Below are 21746 nucleotides of genomic sequence, written 5' to 3'. Positions count from 1 at the left end.
CAACATGTTCCTAATTGTATACTTAATTTTGGTGAATTTTTTAAAGATTTTTTTTTATTTGAAAGGCAGAGTGACAGAGACAGACAAAAAAAGATCTGTCCCCTAGTTCACTCCCCAGATGGCCACAACAGCTGGAGCCATGAACTCTGAGTCTCCTACATGGGTGGTAGGGGCCCAAGCACTTCAGCCATCTTCCTCTTTTTTCCCAGGTGCATTAGTAAGGAGCTAGATCAGAAGTAGAGTAGCTCAGACTCAGACCAGTGGTTCAATTTGGAATGCAGGCATAGCAAGTGACTGTCGCTCCCTTGCCCGCAAAGGAACAACATTGCTCACAGCTTATAGGTCTTCAGTAGACTTTTAATGAGAAAATAATAGCGACAAAGAAAGAATGGAGGGAGGAAGAGAGGAGATGAAAAAAAGCCCCCTCCTTCCTCAGCACATGGCTTATATACAAAATCTAGCCAATTACAAGCAAGCTCAAGTCCATGCACGGAACACTCCAATCAGCTGCTTGATCATGCAGTGTGCACACGTCCTCGGGCCAATCAGATGAGGTGTCACCCAGCAGGCAGGCTCACCGTGCAGTCCTCGGCGCCATCTTGTTGTTTACGAGACAGGCTCAGTGCCTCTGGAAAGTCCCGACCGTTGGAAAGCATCGCCCTAACTGAAACTAGCAACATCCGCCTTGTGATAAAAACACAGCAACAGCTATCAGACTGACCTTGACATGGGGGCTCCATGGCTGCACATCCCATGGAGCCCCACAAGTGACAGCTTAACCCACCGCACCAATAATGCCAGCCCCCTAGTGAATTTTTTTTAATTAAAAAATTTTTAATAATTCAAGTTGGTGTGTCTAATTCATTTCAGCTCCTTCACTGCCAGACCTGGAGGCAGGGATTCCTTTGGTTCCTTTACCATTTTTTTTTTTTTTTTTTTGGTCTGTGATGACAAAGATATAAATGCATTTGCTGCATCAAACTCTGAACTTCACAATATCTTTATTTTTCTTGAAGTGAACAGAGTTATCCTCCTTTCATGTGGTTGAGCAGAAAGTCCTGGATTTCCTCAATTTCTCGAGGAATGGTGATGAGGGGGTGGAGTGGCCCAGTAAATGGCAAGAACAAAATTGATGAATTTTATTTTTGTGTACTATGAGGGGTCTTCAAAAAAATTCATAGAAAATGCATATTTTGGGGCCGGTGCTGTGGCATAGCAGGTACAGCTGCCTGGGACAACGGTATTGCATAGTGGCACTGGTTCAAGTCCAGGCTGCTCCACTTCTGATCCAGCTCTCTGCTTGGCCTGGGAAAGCAGTAGAGATGGCTCAAGTATTTTGACCCCTACCATCCACATGGGAGACCTGGATGAAGCTCCTGGCTCCTGACTGTGGCCTAGCCCAGAGCTGGCTGTTATGGCTATCTGGGGAGTAAAACAGCTATAAAAATCAATCTCTTTCTCTCTCTCTCTCTCTCTCTCTCTTTCTCCCTCTCTCTGTAACTCTTTCAAATAAATATTTTTTTTCAAAAAAGAGAAGTAATATTGTGAGAAAACTATGCATGGGTTTCAAATACATTTTAATTTTTCATGAACTTTTTGAAGTATCCCCAGATTCCTTACAAGGTTGTTTTTTTTTTAAAGATTTATTTATTTACTTGAGTTATACAGAGAGAAGGAGAGGCAGAGAAAGGTCTTCTATCTGCTGGTTCACTACCCAGATGGCCGCAACAGCCAGAGCTGTGCCAATCCAAAGCCAGGAGCCAGTAGCTTCTTCTGGATCTCTTAGGTGGGTTCAGGGGCCCAAAAACTTGGGCCATCTTCTATTTCCTCAGGCCATAGCAGAGAGCTGGATCGGAAAAGGAGTGGCCAAAACTCAAACTGGCACCCATATGGGATGATGGCACTATAGGCAGCAGCTTTACCTGCTACGTCACAGCGCCAGCCCCCAAAGTTGATTTTTAAAAATCATAACTGCCCCACCTAAGAATCCTTCAAGCTCCCATCCTAATTCCTTGCTCATGTATAGCAGCCGTATAGTGGTTTGGGATCTGGCTGCCTAAGTGTGAATCCTGGTTTACCAGTTGGTAAATGGATGACGTGATAAATTGTTTATTGAGCCTCCAGTTTCTTCATCTACAAAATGAGGATAATAACTGTGCCTCTGCAGGGCAATGGTGAGGATGCAATAGGATGCATGGCGTGGTACCTGAGACAAAGCAAGTACCTCAAATGCTAGCTATTTTTCATCATGAGAAAAAGGAAACTACAAAACATATGGTTCTGAATTTCTCATAGGGATCCTACAAGCATTTATTCTAATTTTTTAAATATGCCAGTTTTTAATCATATTTTGTTTCTGTGATCTTTTGCATTTATATATCATGTGAAAAATAGATTATATAGGCTTTACATAAATTTATTCAGTGGTGAATAGAACTTTTAGTTTGAAAAGAAATAATCTAATGAAATTGCTGCTGACAGTTAATGTAAGAATTTTTTTATTTGATTCATTTTTTTCTCTTCTGCCCTGTGGGGTGTATTTATTCACTGTAGATGTTAGGCACATTGCCAACGAATGGAAAGCTGCAAGATAGGACCTGCACGTCACCTGTGTGGTTGCATAGACACCAGACATTTGTCTAAACCTTAGAGAGCTCAATTGGAAAGCATATTTACAAATGTAAAGGTCAGAATGACAAACTACAGTTTGAATAGGAATTATTGAAAGATTGTCTCAAGATTATAAGACTTCTGTGTAAAGAAGTTAATTAAAGGTGTATTCTGGTAAGTCCTTTGTAATTATGATTTTTGCAAAAAGCTACTTGAAATTATGCTGTAGCATGAACTGATAAAGAAAAAAACAAACAAACAAAGGAAAGCGTATCAGGATTGCTGAGGAGTGAACCCATAATAACAGCCCAAGCCAGTGTTGGAAATAAAATTAAGCTAGCAGCTCCAACCAGAAGGCCAGAAAAAATTAACTCAGAGACAAAATGGAAGAAGACTTTATTTTTCAGCAATTAAAATGTGCTAAAGGCAATGGCCAAGATTGGAGCTGAAGAGTAATAGGAACCCACAGAGGTGCCACAGGGTTGTTGCTGCTGCTGTTGGTGGTCTTGGTTCAGAGAGAGAAGACAAAATGGTATGAAATTCCAGGTACATTATATAGTCTATTGAAAACTGGAAAGTTCTGTGGGTAAGAGGAAAAGGCAGAGCAGGGAATGGGAGGTCCAGAAGGTTGGGGGTGGGAAGAATGTGCACTTTTTTGTTAATTCATTTATTTTTATTTATTTGAAAAGCAGACAGATCTTCCATCTGTTAGTTCACTCCCTGAGTGCTCCCAACAGCCAAGACAGTGCCAGGCTGAAGTCAGGAGCCTGGAATTTCATCTGGGTCTCCAATGTGGTTGGAAGGCCTCATGCATCTCGGCCATTATCTGCTGCCTCCCAGGATGCATTAGCAAGAAGCTGAATCAGAAGCATGGGATGCAAGCATCCTAAACAGTGGTTTAACTCACAGTGCCTGCCCTCAGAATGTACGCTGTTTAACAGTGCATTCAGACTGGGCCTCTGAAGAGGAGATTTAGGGTAGGCATTTAGCTTAAAAATTAAGACACTTTGATCCTTATCGGAGAGACCGAGTTTGAGTCCCAGCTGTAGCTCCTGACTCCTACTTCCAGTCAGTGCAGCCCCTGAGAAGCGGCAACTATGGCTCAAGTGATTGGTTCCCAACACCCTCATGAGAGACTGGAGCTGAGTGCCCCAGCCACTGAGGCATTTGGGGGATGAATCAGCAGATACGAGCGTGCTGTCTCTCAGATAAAAATTTAAGAAGCTGAGCCTTGAGCAAAGACTGAAGCACATGAGGGAGTTAGCCAAAAGATTTTCCAGGCTGAGGGAGCTGGAAGAGGCCAAAGGGCAGGAGTGTATCCGGGGAATGCAGGCTGTGGAGAGAGGTCAGTGAGCCTGAGCGGAGTGAGCAGAAGAGTAACAGGAAGGAGGTAAGAGTCTGGGAGGCAGAGCGGTGCAGGGCCTTGTAAAAACGTTGACATTTATCTTCAAAGAGGGGGAACCTCCACCAGGCTTTGAGGCAAGAGGTGATTTACAGGTTGGTTGGTTTGTTTTTAAGATATTTTTATTTATTTGAAAGGCAGAGACAGAGAGAGATCGATCTTCCTGCTGGTTCACTCCCCAGAGGGTCGCAATGACCGTGGCTACTTAACAGTTTGAAAAAGCTGCCTCCGTTGCTCCACAGAGAATAGTGGGAGGCAAGACGGAATTAGAGCACACGGGATGGCACTGGTCCTCAGGAAAGATGCTGCTGGCTGGGACCTGGGTGACAGCAGAGGAAGTGGTGAGCAGGCACAGGTTCTGGAAATGTTTTCAAAGCAGTCACCGGCTTTCCTGGCAGCCTGAGAAGAGGAGTCAACTTGATGACGGGGTTACTCTCGACTGAGCGAGCAGCTGCAGGTGGCGTTTGTTTGGAGAGAACGATCAGGAATTTGAATCACCTGTAGTTCGTGTTTAGCACTGTGAATGACATGTATGTAACTATATAAATAAATGTGTGTGTGTGTGTATGCAGATGCTCCTCGGCTTAGCTGGGGTTACATCCTGATAAAGCCATCGTAGGTTGAAAATAACCTTAGTCACAATGCACTTAACACACCTAACCTACAAACCTCCTAGCTCAGCAGCCCCGGAGGGTAGAGCTTCCAGCAGCTTCCACTCAGGTCACATGGGGGCTGGGCGCTGCCCTTGGCCACTGCCCAGCATCGCGCTGCATGTTGGCAGCCCCAGAAGAACCTAAATCCAAAACCCTGCTGAATTCCTATCATTTCTGCACCATCGTGAAGTCAACAATCGTAAGTTGACTCACAAGTTGGGAACTGTCTGTATCTGTAACATCCTGTGCGATTGTGTGCATATAAAGTGCCTGTTTTCTAAACATACACAGGAAAGCTGGTCACTGATTCCCTCAGGAGAATGGAGTGGCTGGGGATCAAGTGTTCTATGCACCCTTATGTTTTGTGGCATAGCACTTCAAACCTCTGAATTTTGAACCACCTAACCACATCACGCTTTAAAATTAATATAATATGTTAGAAACGATGAAAATTACAAGCCATATTATGAAATGGCTACATAGCGGTGCCTAAAGCTCTTATTGTTAAACATTTTAAAAGTACTGTGTAAAGGGTATATTAATTTAACTAAATACAAAGACATTGATTGTCTACCAGATATAAAGTTTTGAAACTTCACAGTATGTGGTCTCCTCTTCAACATGACAATGAATTGAATCTGGATGCAAATCCAAACTGTCTTCGTGAACTGATTAGCTGTAACACCTACTCCTTATTTGGATTAGCAAGCAGCAGCTGGGGTGTTGGAACAGCCAAGTAAATAGGCATCATCTGCCGATTTCTGACCCGCAGGAGAAAGGCAGAAGTATTTTATGACCAAAAACTAAGTTCAATATCTAAAGATAAGAGTTGTCCATATGTATAAAGGAAAAGTAACACTTAACCTGTTTAAAAATCTTCCTTAATTCTTTCTGGGTCTCTACATTTTTTTAAATAAAATTTATTCATTTATTTGAAAAGCAGATTTACAAAGAGAGAGAAAAAGAGACAGGTCTTCCATGCACTGGTTCACTCCCCAAATGGCAGCAATGGCTGGCACTGGGCAGATCCAAAGCCAGGAGCCTGGAGCTTCTTCTGGGTCTCCCACGCAGGTGCATCGGCCCTTAAATATTTTCATACAGAAATACAGAGAGTATTGCTTGTCAGCCTTTTGGCTAAGATCAAGTGTAGAAATACAGAGTAATGTAAGAAATGCCCACCCTGAGTTAACAGACGTCAACATTTCTTCCTGTTCACTTCATGCTTCTGACCAGCATGTATAAAGTATTCCAGGTAAGATTTGGGTCTGCTTTATTCTCATTCCAGTCCCATTCCCTTTTCTCCTTAGAGAAAACTCCTCCCCTAAAGTGAGGGTGCAGCCTTCCACTTCCTATTTTATGCCTATAAATAAAACATAAACTGTAAATAAATACTATTATTTTGTAGCTGTCATTTGGCAACTTATGTTTTAGAGATGAATACATGTTGAGACAATCATTTTTCCCCTAAAAATATAGCAGTGATTATTTAGTTGTTTTTCATGTTGAGACAATAATTTTTCATGTTGAGACAATAATTTTTCCCATAAAAATCATAGCAGTGATTATTTAGCTGTTTTTCACAAGGAAACCATTTATGAATTGGAATTGGATTGTTTGGTAAACCCCTAAAACAGTCAGACAGTATAGCCAATGGTACATCTGGTCACCCCATGGCACTGTACCAAAATCAAAGGGGTAAGGCAGGATGTTTTTAAATTTCAAGGGAAGTTGGGCCGGTGCTGTGGCGCAGCAGGTTAATGCCCTGACCTGAAGCATCGGCATCCACTATGGGAGCGGTTTGAGACCCGACTGCTCCTCTTCTGATCCAGCTCTCTGCTATGGCCTGGGAAAGCAGTAGAAGATGGCCCAAGTCCTTGGGCCCTTGCACCCGCATGAGAGACCTGGAAGAAGCTCCTGGCTCCTGGCTTCGGATCAGCACAGCTGTGGCCGTTGTGGCCGACTGGGGAGTGAACCAGTAGATGGAAGACCCTTCTCTCTCTCTCTGTGTAACCCTGACTTTGGATTAAATAAATAAATCTTTAAAAAAAATTTCAAGGGAAGCATAGTGACACTTGTCAGATACCACCCCAATTATTATTATGAAGTTGTACAGACCTCCTAGGTACTTATTTTAGTCTTTGTTCAGAACAGTTAGGTACTTATTTAGCCTAGAGGTTCTATGAAAAAAAATTACTTAGACATTAAAGGTTTTGGAAACTGCAATAAGAATTAGAACTCTATCTGAACCTATGTTCTCTATCAAGCCCACCATTTGGTGTACAGCTACAGGAATTACAGAAAGAGGACATTAGAGAACTGACCGATCTTTCAACCTAGGTCTACTTCATTGGTAAAAAAAAAAAAAAAAAAAAAAAATAGTTGTGTGATGATACAGAGCCCCAAGGAATAGTTTAGGGTTAAGACTATAAACAGGGCCAGCACTATTGTGTAGTGGGTAAAGCTGCTGCCTGCACTACTAGTATCCCATATGAGTGCCAGTTTGCGTCCCAGCTGCTCCACTTTTGATCCAGCTCCCTGCTAATGCTCCTGGGAGAGTAGTGGAGGATGGCTCAAGTACTTGGGCCCCTGCACCCTGTGGGAGACCTGAAAGAAGCTCCTGGCTTCAGATCGGACCAGCTCTGGCCATTGCGGCCATTTGGAAAATGAACTAGCGGATGGAAGAGCTCTCTCTCTTTCTAACTCTGCCTTTCTAATAAATGAGTAAATCTTAAAGCGGGGGGGGGGGGGGCTGGCACTATGGTGCAGCAAGTTAACACCCTGGCCTGAGGCACCGGCATCCCATATGGGCATCGGATCGAGTCCCGGCTGCTCCACTTCTGATTTAGCTCTCTGCTATGGCCTGGGAAAGCTGTGGAAGATGGCCCAAGTTCTTGGGCCCCTGCACCCGCGTGGGAGACCTGGAGGAGGCTCCTGGCTCCTGGGTTTGGATCAGTGCAGCTCTGGCCATTGCGGCCAGTTGGGGAGTAAGCCAGCAGATGGAAGACCTCTCTCTCCCCCTCCTTCTCCCCCTCCCCCTCCCTCCCCCTCTCCCTCTCCACCTCTCCTTCTGTGTGACTCTGACTTTCAAATAAATGAATAAATCTTTTAAAATAAACTCTATAAACATCTCTGGCAAACTGCCTAAGATGCCTCTAAATTACCTCATCAAAACTGCCCTCCATGCTAGGAAAAAAAAAAGTGCACTTGACTTTGTACCTGTAAATAAAGCAGGTTGAAAAGTGGTCAGGAAGAGCCATGGTTTTGAATTGAAGAGCAAAAGAAAGGCATCAGTCATGGATTTTAATAAGTAATCAGTGCTGTTACTCAGAAGGGGGAATGTCTAAAGAGTTAACCCAGGCTTCATGCTGTCTGTGGAACCAGGACCTAAGCTTGGGGAATGCTTATCAAATACCCCCATTTTTACTTAAAAGGAGCGCATCAGGGACCCTGTTTTGCAAATGCTTGCATTCTGCTGAGACATCCTGAGGGGTGCCATCAGGGAGACTGAGGTTTTGGCAGAAGGAGGAAGTAGGTGATCAGCCAGGAAAGGTGACAATGACATTCTCCTCCATTGTGAACAGATCTGCATGTTTCCCTCCATAACCCAGAACTGAGGATGCCTATCTCGCTTCACTGGCCCCTGTTTTACCCAAATTCAATTTAGTATTTCTACCACATAATTGAAATTATTGTAAAAGTTAAAGAACAAAAGGAGGAGGAGGGAGAGGGGAGGGAAGGAGGAAGGAAGGAAGTATGGTTATCTTAGTATTGCATCTATGAAATACATGAAATCTGTTCTCTTTATATTAATAAAATTTAAACAGAAAAGAACAAAGAAAAGATTTCCATTTTATAAAGGTCATAGGAGAGGTTATACACATTTTTTAATGGGAGCATGAAGAAGTCTGGGTTTAGAGATAATTTTCTGAATTGGAAAATGGAGAAGTGGCATTTACAGGAAATGACTTTTAATTTTAACAAAATTAATTTCTTATGTTGCTAAGAAATCTGAGCTGAAAATATATTGCTTTTCCTTGCTGGTGTAAGCGATAGCCATCTCCCAAAGAACCATCTGTGGGTGTTATGATGTCATCCTGCTAGAAACCCGAGGACAGCAGGGTGTCAGCTGTCTGGCATCTCAGTACCACACCAACAATACTTTAAATCAATGATTACATAATCTGTTCCGATTTTCTTTAGGAAAGGGGCCTTTTCCTAAAAATACCACCAACAGTATTCACTTCCTTCAATTAGAAATGGATTCAAATGTAATTTTTTCCATAACATTAATGTTCCATGATATGACTCATTGCAAATACATGGAGTGTTGTCGGGATTACTGGAATTTATAAGTAAAGCCGGCCTTGAGGTTATTTAGCAGTTTGTAAAGTCTAAAGCCATGCTAAAGGTCAGCATCAGAGTCATAGTCCTGTTTTTCTCATCCGCCCATGACTGCAGCGCCTGTGACAAGGGTTTTTCATTCTCCCCAGAACTGTGATTTTAGGTAGAGAAGCAGCGAGTGGAGGGCCATTGAACATCATGGTATTAAAAAGAAACGTGGCTAAACTACTAATTGGAATGAAAACATAAATGAAACTTTTAAAAATCCTTTTTTTTTTTAGATGTTAGAGAATTTAGACTGGTGCTGGTAGGTTTAGGTGTTCATAGAAGATTTAGTGTGTTAGGTCAGAGGTGAATAATGAAAGCTCTGTAACATCACACAGGGAATTGAGCTTCTGCTAACGCTAATGTGGTCATGAACATCTTCAAAAAGCACCAGAGAAGAAACCCACAATCAAGTCAGGAAGTAGACACCTGAATCAGTAAAGTGGTACTCACAGTTCAACCCCGGAGGCCCTTTTGTTCAGCCAAGAGACTGTGGGGAGCAATCCGGACTAGACTAAGTTACTCGAATTAAGACTTATTCTATGCATCTGCTCTCCCACAATATGGCGCTGGGAGAGAAGTAAACAGCTTCCGCACAGCTGCCTCCAGTTCAACCAATTAACTGTAGGACTTGCTCCTGATTGGAGAGCAGCGTACTTGGCGTGTGGGCAGCCGAGTTAGGATTGGCGGAAGAGGACTATAAAGGAGGAGAGAGACGGCATGCACCAGGAACATCTATGGGGAACATCTAGCTGAAGGAACACCCGTGCAGCCCCCGAGAGAACCGGCCGGCGGTGTGCCGCTCCCCTGCGGAAGTGGGGAATGCGGCCAGGGGGAACTGCCCTTCCACGGAGGTGGAAGGGATAGTAGCCAACCCGGGAAGAACCAGCAGCAAACCCGGGGAGGGCCGAGCAGATGAGAGAACAGCGCAGGGTCCTGTGTCGTTCCTCCACGAAGAGGGGGAGCGACATAATGGTGCCGTGACTCGGATATGAAGCCTAGGCAGGGTTTAGTGTCGTTCCCCCATGAAGACGGGGAGCGACAAGAGACATCTGCCTAGTAAGAAAAAATATATATAGGATGAGATCTTTGTACTGTCATTGTAAGTTGGAGCACTGTTTTCTAACGGGGTTTTGAAAGGACCTAGAAATTAACAAAATAACACATATGGAAGAGCTTTACAAACAATAAAGTCCTTTCTATTTAGTTCCTTCTCATTTAACATGAAACCATTTACATGTATGGAAGAATGAAACATCATTAAGCACAAGGGACAGAAATGTTTTATCACATGGAACTAAATGTTTTATCACACTAATAATAAATAATTTTGTCTTTAGGACAAAGTGAGAAGAGGCAGGATGGAGTGTGGGAGTGGGAAGATGGCAGAAGAAAACAGGGAAGACAGGAGGAGAAAGATGGAAAAGAAAGGAAGGCAGATGAAGGCGGTAGGGAAAGTGCACAAGAGAGAGGCACAGGCATGGGTCATGCTTAGGGATGCAGCTGGCGGGAGGCTACACACGACCCCTCATTTGTTCCCTTCCTGTCTGATAATTTCCTCCATATTCCATCACTGGCACACTCTCCAAGGTTTTCAGCTGGATGCTGCTTCCTCCTCTACTGATCAAGACAGAAAGAGAACCTAAAGACTTTATTTAGGTCATGGTCCTAAAGGTTTTATTTAGGTCATGTTTCACATGGTGAGACGACTCTCAACAGCCTGTGAATGAATAATGATCTTAGAAATTACCCACACTTGCAAAAAGCTTCTTACTGAGATATAGATGACATTCACTTTTCGAGGGACCTTCGTATCCGTTATCTCCTTTGAGCATCCAGTTTTGTAGGATGAGCATTCTCATCCTCATTTTACAGATCACAAGACATAAATTGGTGTAGGATCCTCCTAAACCAGTGATATGCATCTCCTTCAGGACCTGCTGTGGCTGTTATGATGTCACCTTGGTAGAAACTGGAGAACTTGAGTGGATCAGGTGTCTGGGAAGTGGAAACTAGCTTGAGTCTTGATAAAACACCAATAACAGTTCAAATCCAATGATTGTATGACCTGTTCCTGTGTTTTTCTTTAGGGAGTGCGCAGTTTAGTGCAGTGAAAAGGGTAGTAGTAGGCTGAGTCAGGAGATCTGAGTTTTGTAGTAACAACAGTCATATTAGCTAACATGCTTAGTAAGCAGTTATGGCACATCCACACTGTGTTAAGCCCCTTCCAGACTTACTTCCTTTCGTCTCCAGAACAACTGTATGAGGCCAACACTATTTTTGATAAGTGGTGTAACTAAGATTTAGAGAACTTAAGTAATTTCGCCCAAGGTTTTAGTTAAGGCTCTCCATTGCCCAAATTATTTCTAACCTTTGTGGGTCTCTTATTTCTTCACTTGTGTAATAAGACCCCTGCAATGGTTTGGATATAGCTGATCCCCCTAATATTCATGTGCTAAGAGCCTTATCCCCAGTATGGCAGTATTGAGGTGGGGGAAACCTTTAAGATATGGGCCTGGTGGAAGGTAGTGGGGGCTCCAGTCTCAGAACGGGTAGATGCTGATCTCACAGGGTGCGTTTGTTTGCCAGGGAATGCGTTGTTAGAAAGCCCTCATCTGCGCATGGCTGTTTCCTTTGCTGTTTTTCTGTCCTGACACAGCCAGTGGACCACTGCCAAGCTGTTTGGACACTCTTAGCCACCAAAATCTTAAGTAATCTCTTTTTAATTCACCCAGTCTCAGATATTCTTAATAGCAAAGCCAGATGGATTAAGACAACCACTAATGGCTGAAGATATAGTTCCGCTGTCTCAGAGGCTGGCAAATCTTTTCTGTAAAGGACCAGGTAGGTCGTGTTGGAGGCTTTGAGAGCCACACAATCTATTGCAGCTCTTCAGCTTTGCCACTGTAGAGCGGAAGCATTCTTGGATATGTGTTTGAAGGAGCATGGCTGTGTTCCAGTAAAACTGTACTTGGCACTGAAATTTGAATTCATTTAGTTTTCATGTGTCACAATTTTTACTGTTCTTTTAATTTTTAAAAACTATGTAATAATAAAAAAATCATTCTTATCTTGCATACAAAAACAGGAAGGGAGCCAGGACTTACAGAGCCTTGCTGTATGTAAAGGTACCACAGCCGGTGCCGTGGCTCACTAGGCTAATCCTCTACCTTGCGGCGCCGGCACACCGGGTTCTAGTCCCAGTCAGGGCGCCGGATTCTGTCCCAGTTGCCCCTCTTCCAGGCCAGCTCTCTGCTATGGCCCAGGAGGGCAGTGGAGGATGGCCCAAGTGCTTGGGCCCTGCACCCCATGGGAGACCAGGATAAGTACCTGGCTCCTGCCATCGGATCAGCGCGGTGCGCTGGCTGCAGCGGGCCGGCCGTGGCGGCCATTGGAGGGTGAACCAGTGGCAAAGGAAGACCTTTCTCTCTCTGTCTCTCTCTCTCACTGTCCACTCTGCCTGTCAAAAAATTAAAAAAAAAATACCACAGACATCTATGTTTATGGAAAATTTTCTTAAAAATCAGTTCTGCAATAAAATAGATGTGCCTAGCATATTTTTTCTAAATGACCAGGAAGGAAGTGTTTCTCAAGTAGGATGAACTGTTTCATGTGTTCTCACCAATGATGACTGACTTGAAGGGCTTCATACTTAGTGCCATTCTAGAAGGAATTGGTGGAACATGTGAAGATCTATATGTTCTAAGGCTAGATATGCTGGGTAAACAGCAAAGGGCAAAGGTCAAATTGAACCAAAGGTAAGCTCCAGAAAAGAAACTTCTAGGGGCTAGTGTTGTGGCATAGTGGGCAAAGCTGCCACTTGTATGCCAGACTCCCCATATGAGCACCAATTTGTGTTCCGGCTGCTCCACTTCTGATCCAGCTCCCGGCCAATGGTCAGAGAAAAGCAGCAGAAGATGGCCCAAGTGCTTGGGCCCCTGCCACCAATGTGGGAAACCCAGAAGAAGCTCCTGATTCCTGGCTTAGGCCATCTGGGTAGTGAACCAGCAGATGGAAGACCTCTCTCTTTCTCTCTCATCCTCTCTCTAACTCTGACTTTCAAATAAATAAATAAGTCTTTTAAAAAAGAGAGAGATACTTCTTGTCAAAATAGTTAATTTTAAAAAATAAACATTTATCAGACATTTTGTACAGATTAATGAATAACAGTAGAAGAGGTACAGTTTTGAGTCGGAGTCTTCTCAGGTGGTCAGGTTCCTGGCGTAAGTGCACAGATTTGGAGGTAGCACCAGTGGGAATGAGCATGCACGCACTGTGCTCTGCTTCTGCACATGTGGTCTCAGTGCTAGCCCAGTCTTTGGTGTCCCCTTACCCTGTCTGGAACAGAAGCGCATATCCCACCTTCCTAGTCCATGCTCCTAGACACTTGTGCACATGATACAGGATTGTCAGGATGTGCTTCTGGCTACACTCCTCTCAGTTGTTGACTTCTCTTGAACTCTTAGGCATATTGGTGCAAGCATTCCTTTCATCTCTTGATGCACTAACTTAAGGAACTGGTTGTATCACCTTCTCCTGTGTATGTGCAAGGTTCAGACAGTAGTTTGGGTGTCCCCTAAAGGCCCATATGTTGGAGGCTTGATCCCCAGTGTCTTATGTTAGTGAATCAAAGATGGAACTTAATCCAGTTGCAGAGTCTTTGGTGAGGCTTGGAAAGTACTTGGATTGGATTAGAGTGGAACCCCTTTTGATCAAATAATGGTGGTTTTATAAGGGGTATTATATAAGGTGGTATTAGAAGAAGACATGCGTTGGGGCAGGGAGTATTCCTCTCTGCCTCCTGGCTTGCTGTGTGATGATTCCTTCGCACATGCTCTGTCAGAGCCAGCCTCCACCCTCATCAGATGACAGACTAATGGGTCTGCCAGTTCCTGGCTGTGGATCTCCAAAACCATGAGCTGAAATAAACCTTTCCTTCATAGCCCCTCACAGGTATTTTAGTAGTAATGAAAAAAATTTTAGTAGTAATGAAAAACGGATACATCACATACATATCTTATACAGATGTTAGGCTTTGTTGTGTTGTTCTCTTGAGGCTTCCCTTAATCCATTGGGTCCTATAATATGAGAACATCATAAACTGGGTGGCTTCTAACAACAGAACTTTGTCCCTCACGGTCTTGAGGCTGGGAAGTCCAAAGTCAAGGGGCCAGATTTGTTGCCTTGTGAGGGCTACTTCCTGCTTCATAGACAACACCTTCTTACTGTGTGCCTACATGGTTGTAAGGGCAAGGCAGCTCCGTAGGACCTTTTTAAAAAATAAGGGCGCCAATTCCATTCAGTAAGACTCAGTCCTAATCACCTAATCACCTTAGAATCCGATATATGTATTTGGGGTGGACACATGCATTCAAACCATAGCAAGACTTAATAGATCTCACTCTGGAGCAAGCTGCTGAATGGGGAGGCATCTCCCCAAGACAGTAGTCATCTACAATGTCTGTCCCATGTTTTCCCTCCACAGGAAACTTCCCCTTCCCTCTGACCCAGCCCTTGAAGGCCAGATTTTGAAGAGAAAAAGATGCCAGATGAGCACTCTTCTGTGATAAACACTGGAGTAGATCCACTGCAAGAAGAAAGGTCAAAAATACCCATTTTGTTCAAGTCTTGGAGAGTGGGTCACATCTTGTAACCAGATTATGGAGCTCCATGTCATGCCCATTCTCATCTGTGTTATTATTCTGAACTTTAGCAAAATCTGATTTAACTTGCAGCCTTGCTTCAGGGTTGCTGTGGGTTTTTAAAGCAAGCAAATAAAAGCTCAGTGTTGAAAGGAGAACAGTGCCCTCAAGAGACCAGTGCAGTGATGACAGCAGTAGCTGGTGAGGTTCCCCAAGAGGCAGTAGCATCAATGGTTGGGAATATACAATGCTTCTGGGGAGATTCTGCCTCCCATACCAATCCTACAAGATTAGGAATAGTTCCGTCATCTTCATTACTATATATTTTCCATGATTTCTAAGTCACCATGCAAATGTGCATTCTTACAGGGTAGGTATGAGATGATAGCATATAGGTCAGGCATGGGCTGGAGTCTTGTGACCTCAGGCAAGTTACTTTATCTTTCTGTGCTCCAATTTTCTCATCCATAAAATCTGAATAATAGTATTTCTCTAACATGACTCCTTATAGGGGTTAAATCATACATGAAAGGAGTGGGTATTTGCCCTATCATTTAAGACACTGGTTAAGACTCCTGCATCCCATATCAGAGTGCCCAAGTGTGAGTCCTGGATCCATTCTCAATTCCAACTTTCTGCTAATGCAGATCCTGGGAGGCAGTGGTGATGGTGCAAGTACTTGGGACCCTCTTTTCTCTCTCTCTCTCAAATATTTTTTAAAAAGAAAAATATATTAAAATGCTTAGCACAGTGTATGTTTCCACTTGGCTCACAGTGTGTTTTCAGAGCAAGTTCTCTACTATTACTTTAGCACTTTGCCAGAATTGTTCTTCATCAACCTGATTAATGGGGGAAAAGAAACCTACCTCCTTTCTTGGCTCTTCTTATTTCCTGAAAATTAGTAAGCTATAGTTAAACTTTGAATATCAGCCCTGAGCTCCTAGTCCTATGCTGCATACTGTGAGTGCTTCAGAGAGTTTTGTAATGGAGTCTTCATCCTCCAGGTGCTGACAAACGAGTTGTGAAGGCAAATCCAAGGATTTCTGTCTTGGCCCCACTGCTTAATAGTGTTGATGATTTTCCAAAGGCTCTGTAGAACCTCTCTAGGCCTCAGATTCATTCTTTGCAAAATGAGGATTGTAATAGTATCTACTCCACAAGGCCTACTGTAGAATTAAATGAGTTAATAAGTGCATGTGAGAGTGCTGGCCGATGGTGAATGCTTGCTATTTGTATGTTTCACCTGAAAGCCACGTACATATGAGGAAGTGCTGAGAGCAGTGGTGCTTCAGGCATAGAACAGAGTTAGGAGGGGCCGGTGTGGGCTGGAGATAAGGGGCATCTTTTTGGAGGAGATAAGACTTAGCTGAGCCTGCACATTGGGAGAGGCAAAGCTAGGTTCAGGAATGAGTACCAGAACCAAGAAGGAAAGTGACAGGGGCATATGTTACTATAAGTGACAGGGGCATATGTTACTATAAGTGACAGGGGCATATGTTACTATGAGTCGCCTTGTGCATTCCAGCATACCAGCACCCCCTTGGAGAATTGCAGTGTGTAGTATGTGGATAACGGCTTAATGAATATTTCAAACTCAAACAAGGCAGGGTACTATGGATTACTATTCCCTAAAAACTTTTTTGTGTCAGCTTCTTGAATTCTACACAGTGCTCCATCTAGATCATTGCAGCTCAGTCTATGCAATCATATAGTTGGGAAGAACATGGGAAGAATCTGTAGTTGTAGCATCCCATTTTGACAGCAGGTGGCTCTCTTACACATATAAGGGTATTCAAAAGGTTCATGCAATATGCATGTTGTGAAGAAAACTGCATGGATTCCAAAATTATTTTATACTGAGATATATTTATGTTTTAAAAGTGTTTATTCTGCCGGCGCTGCGGCTCACTAAGCTAATCCTTCGCCTTGCGGCGCCAGCACACTGGGTTCTAGTCCCAGTCAGGGCGCCGGATTCTGTCCCAGTTGCCCCTCTTCCAGGACAGCTCTCTGCTGTGGCCCGGGAGTGCAGTGGAGGATGGCCCAAGTGCTTGGGCCCTGCACCCCATGGGAGACCAGGATAAGTACCTGGCTCCTGCCATTGGATCAGCGCGGCGCGCCGGCCACAGCGCGCCAGCCGCAGCGGCCATTGGAGGGTGACCCAACAGCAAAGGAAGACCTTTCTCTCTGTCTCTCTCTCTCACTGTCCACTCTGCCTGTCAAAAAAAAAAAAAAGTGTTTATTCATTTGAAAGGTAGAGCAAAAGAGAGAGAGAGAGAGAGAGAAGGAAAGGGAAAGACAGAGAGAGGACTTCTGTCTGTTCATTCACTCCCCAGACACCTTCAACAGCCAGGGCTGTGCCAGGCTGAAGTCAGGAGTAAGAAACTCCATCCAGGTCTCTCACATGAGTGGCAGGGACACAAGTACTTGAGCCATCATCCCTGGAGCCCAGGGTATGCATTGGAAGAAGATGGATCAGAAGTGGAGTGGCCAGGACTTGAACCAGGCACTCCAATGTGCAATGCAGTTGTTTCAAACTATGGCTCAACCCTGTTACACCACAATACCTGTCTGTCCACAAATGTTTTGAAATACCTTGTGTGTAAGAAAAGTGGCACTGTGGTTTATATAGGGAATTGTTTAAGTCATTTAATTAGTTATCAGACACTGTATAATATAGAGGCTGAATTTGCAAGCAATTCTTTGTTTTTTATAAAGATCTATTTTATTTGTTTGAAAGACAGAGAGAGGTAGAGACAGAGACAGAGGTTTTTCATCCACTGGTTCACTCCCCAGATGACCGCAATGGCCGGAGCTGAGCCAGTCTGGAGCCAGGAGCCAGGAGCCAGGAGCTTCTTCCAGGTCTCCCTCGTGGGTGCAGGGGCCCAAGGACTTGGGCCATCTTCTACTGCTTTCCCAGGCCATAGCAGAGAGCTGGATCGGAAGAGGAGCAGTCTGTACTTGAACATCCATATGGGATGCCAGCGCTTCAGGCCAGGGCTTTAACCTACTGTGCCACAGCCCCAGCCCCACAAGCAATTCTTCACATTTATTTTTGTATGAAAGATAACATTAAAAGGCCCATGCTGTGGTGTTGCAGGTAAAGCTGCCGCCTGCAGTGCTGGCACCCCATATGGGCGCCAGTTCAAGTCACAGCTGCTCTACTTCCAATCCAGCTCTCTGCTATGGCCTGGAATAGTGGTAGAAGATCGCCCAAATGCCTGGGCCCCTGCACCCACGTGAGAGACCTGGAAGAAACTCCTGGCTCCTGGCTTCAGATCATTGCAGCTCCAGCCATGTGGCCATCTAGGGAGTGAACCAGTGGATGGAAGACCTTTTGCTCTCTGCCTCTGCCTCTCTGTAACTCTGCCTTTCAAATAAATAAATAGATCTTTAAAAAAAAGAGAGAGATAGCATTAATGTAGCAAGAAGAATGTCTCCATTCTGAGGAGCTATGGTTACCTCTTAAGGATGACTATTGCATTTTTGTTTCTTCTGGAAATGAAAGTTAGACCATTGGCAGGGCACATTCCTGCTAATTCTTTCATGAAGATTGGCATCCAGCTTTACCAGGGCCTGACACACGCATGCTGTAGATGTCACAGATTTGAGCTTCTGGCTACTCCCAAATGAGGTTACAACATTTTTGTAAGCGTGCCAATAACCCACTGGAAATCTTTTATTTCATCATTCCTTGATTCTTGATATTTTTATCTATAGACACCAAAACATCTAGCAAGGTTTTTTTTTTTTTTTTTTTGTGGAAGTTGACAAAAAGGTTTGAAGTTTTACATGAGGAGCAGATATTTAGCCTACAGGTTAACATAACTGTGTCTAACATTAGAGTGCCTGAATTTGGTTTCCCACTCTGGCTCCTGACTCCAGCTTCCCTCTAAAGCAGACACTGTAAGGCAACAGTGATGGCCCAAGTAATTGGGTTTCTACCACCTTCACAGGAGACCTGAATTGTGTTCCAGGCTTCAGCCCTGGCCCAGTCTCATCTGTTGCAGACATTTGAGGAGTGAACCAATGGAAAGGAGTGTACACTGTCTTTTTCTCAGTCTCTACCCCTCAAATAAGATAATTTTTAAATTAAAAAGAAAATTTTGGGCCCAGAGCTGTGGTGTAGTGGATTAAGGTACCACCAGCAGCAACAGCATCCTATATGGGCACCGGTTCAAGTCCCTGCTGCTCCACTTCCAACTCTACTCCCTGCTAATGCACTTGGGAAAGCAGCAGGAAATGCTCCAAGTGTTTGGGCCCCTACACTCTTGTGGGAGACCCAAAAGAAGCTTCTGGCTCCTGGCTCCTGGCTCCTGGCTTCAGTCTGATAAAACTGTGGCATACTCATAACAGCCCTGGCTGTTATGCCATTCAGGGAGTGAACAATGTTTCTTTCTCTCTCTCTCTAACTCTGCATTTAAAATAAAATAAATCTTTTTTTTAAGAAAAATTTTATATGGAAGAGCAAAGGGCTGAAAGTAGTCAATATAAAGAGATTACAGTTAGAGAAATTTGCTCTTATCAACATTGATTACATAACTGTAATAATTCAAACAGAATAGCATTGATGTAAAAGATGGACTAGAACAAAATAGATCATCCAAACACACCCACGTACCACACAAACACACACAAAAGTATGTAATATACTGGATTTATGACAACAGAAATACTACCATGTGGGACTGGTGTTGTGGTATAGCATGTTAAGCTTCTACCAGTGATTGCTGTATCCCATCTGGTTGTCAGTTCATGTCCTGGCTGCTCCACTTCCAATCCAGCTAGCTTCCTCCTAACACACCTTGAAAAACAGCTGAAGATGACTCAAGTGCTTGGGCCCCTACCACCCACATGGAGGACCTGGATGAAACTCCTGGGTCCTGGCTTCAGCCTGGCCCAGTGCAGACTATTGTGGCCATTTGTGGAGTGAATCAACCTATGAGATCTTTCTCTTTCTCCCTCCTCCCCCCAATTCTGCCTTTAATAAGTAAATAAATCTTCTCTAAAAAGAAAGAAATACTTTAATGTGATGGGGAGAGAATGCTCTTTTGAAATAATGATACTAGCCCAACTATTAAAAAAGTTAATTTTGACTTCAACTTCACAAGAAATGCCAAAATAAATTCCCAGAGTACCATTGATCTAAATATGAAAGTTAAAAATATGGCTTCTAGAAGGCAACTTAGAATATCTTCATAATCTTTGGTTAGGCAGAAGTTTCTTAGGGCATAAAATGTGTTAATTGTAAAGTTAGGGGCTGGCGCTGTGGCTCACTTGGTTAATCCTCCACCTGCGGCACCGGCATCCCATATGGGCCCCGGGTTCTAGTCCCAGTTGCTTTTCTTCCAGTCCATCTCTCTGCTGTGGCCCGGGAGGGCAGTGGAGGATGTCCCAAGTGCTTGGGCCCTGCACCCGCATGGGAGACCAGGAGGAAGCACCTGGCTCCTAGCTTCAGATCGGCTCAACGCCAGCCATGGCAGCCATTTGGGGAGTGAACCAATGGAAGGAAGACCTTTCTCTCTGTCTCTCTCTCTCACTGTCTATAACTCTACCTGTCAAATAAATAAAAATTGTAAAATTAAAGATTGAAAAATTAGACTCCATTAAATTTAAATGTTCTTAAATTTGCTGTTTTACCTTCTACTAACTTGTTATGACTGGATATATCAGTCCATTCTAGTCTTGGTTTTCCTAATTCCTCATTTAGCACTCTCATCTCCATTTCTTTCAGATTTGGTTCTCATCACAAGTTTCCTACCTTTGATCTAGACAAGACTTTCCACAATTTATTATTCATATTCTTCTTGTCTCGGGAATTTCTTTGATGTTAAAGAATTTCTAACATATTCTACTTTCTGATTTTAAGCCAAATAACTTTATTTTTATTCTGCTATAAACTTGGATTTAATTATGATAAAACTGTGGCATACCAATATGATGAAATACTAATGAGCAGTAAATACACGTGAGCTACTGACGTATACATCAATATAGATGAACCTCAGAATAATTATGCCATATGAGAGAAGCTAGAAAAAAATAGTACATATTGTCTGGTTCCATTTATTTAACATTGCAAAAAATGCAAATGAGTCTGTGGAGACAAAAAGCAGTCTGTGTTGCAGAGGATAGGGCCATAAAGAAGGAGTAGAAAGGAAGGGTTACACTGGGACAAAAGGGAGCACTGGGAGGGGCTGTGGATGTGTTCATTATCTTGATTGTGGAGATGGCATCATGGGGACACACACCGGTCAGTGTTAACCAAATAGTACACCTAATGTATTGAAGGCAGTTCTACCTCAATCAAGCTGCTCCAGAAACATGTGATTTAATAAGAAGATGACATATTAAGTGCTAATAGGAAAATGCCAAGGATATTAGAGTGAGTTTTATGGAAAAATAATTGCTATTTAGTTACTTTTCTAAATTGGAATTATAAAACAAAAGCAGATGAAGAGTTGAGTGACAGAATGTTTTGAATAATCAGATGTCACTATTGATGGATTAAAAAAGAATATGTGGCAAATCAAAAGCTTTCTTATAATTCTTGTGCCAGTAAAATGCATATCTAATATAGTGTCTTCATTACTACTAACAATATCCTTAAACACACTTGACTAAATTGTGATTGTATCATGGAAATTAGTTTGTAGTAGCTTTATATTGATAAAAATTTTAAAAATGTCAATAAACTATGGTTATACTTTTGTTATTTTAAGTCATTTTTATTACTACACCACCAAAAATGCTAAACTATTTTTTGCCTAATATGCATGCGTTTCATTGTTCATCAAAATCAAAGCGAGGAAGTGATTACCAGACATGGCATTCCGTGTTTTTTTTTTTTTTTTTTCCAAGATTTATTTGTTTAATTGAAAGACAGGGTTACAGAGAGAGGTAGAGGCAGAGAGAGAGAGAGAAGTCTTCCATCCACTGGCTCACTCCCCAGAAGACTGCAGTGGCCAAAGCTCTGCTGATTCAAAGCCAGGAGCCAGGAGCTTCTTCCAGGTCCCCCATGTGGAAGCAGGGACGCGAGGACTTGGGCCATCTTCT

At 43.3% G+C, this 21746-nt stretch overlaps 1 pseudogene; it reads right to left on the bottom strand.

Moving 5' to 3' along the window:
- Positions 1 to 767: 767 nt before the first annotated feature.
- Positions 768 to 1094, bottom strand: LOC100347989 (large ribosomal subunit protein eL38-like; annotated as a pseudogene).
- Between the last annotated feature and the right edge of the window lie 20652 nt (positions 1095 to 21746).

Source organism: Oryctolagus cuniculus, chromosome 5, assembly GCF_964237555.1.
Source record: "Oryctolagus cuniculus chromosome 5, mOryCun1.1, whole genome shotgun sequence".
Classification (NCBI taxonomy): domain Eukaryota; kingdom Metazoa; phylum Chordata; class Mammalia; order Lagomorpha; family Leporidae; genus Oryctolagus; species Oryctolagus cuniculus.
This window is presented reverse-complemented; position numbering and strand designations above follow the sequence as displayed.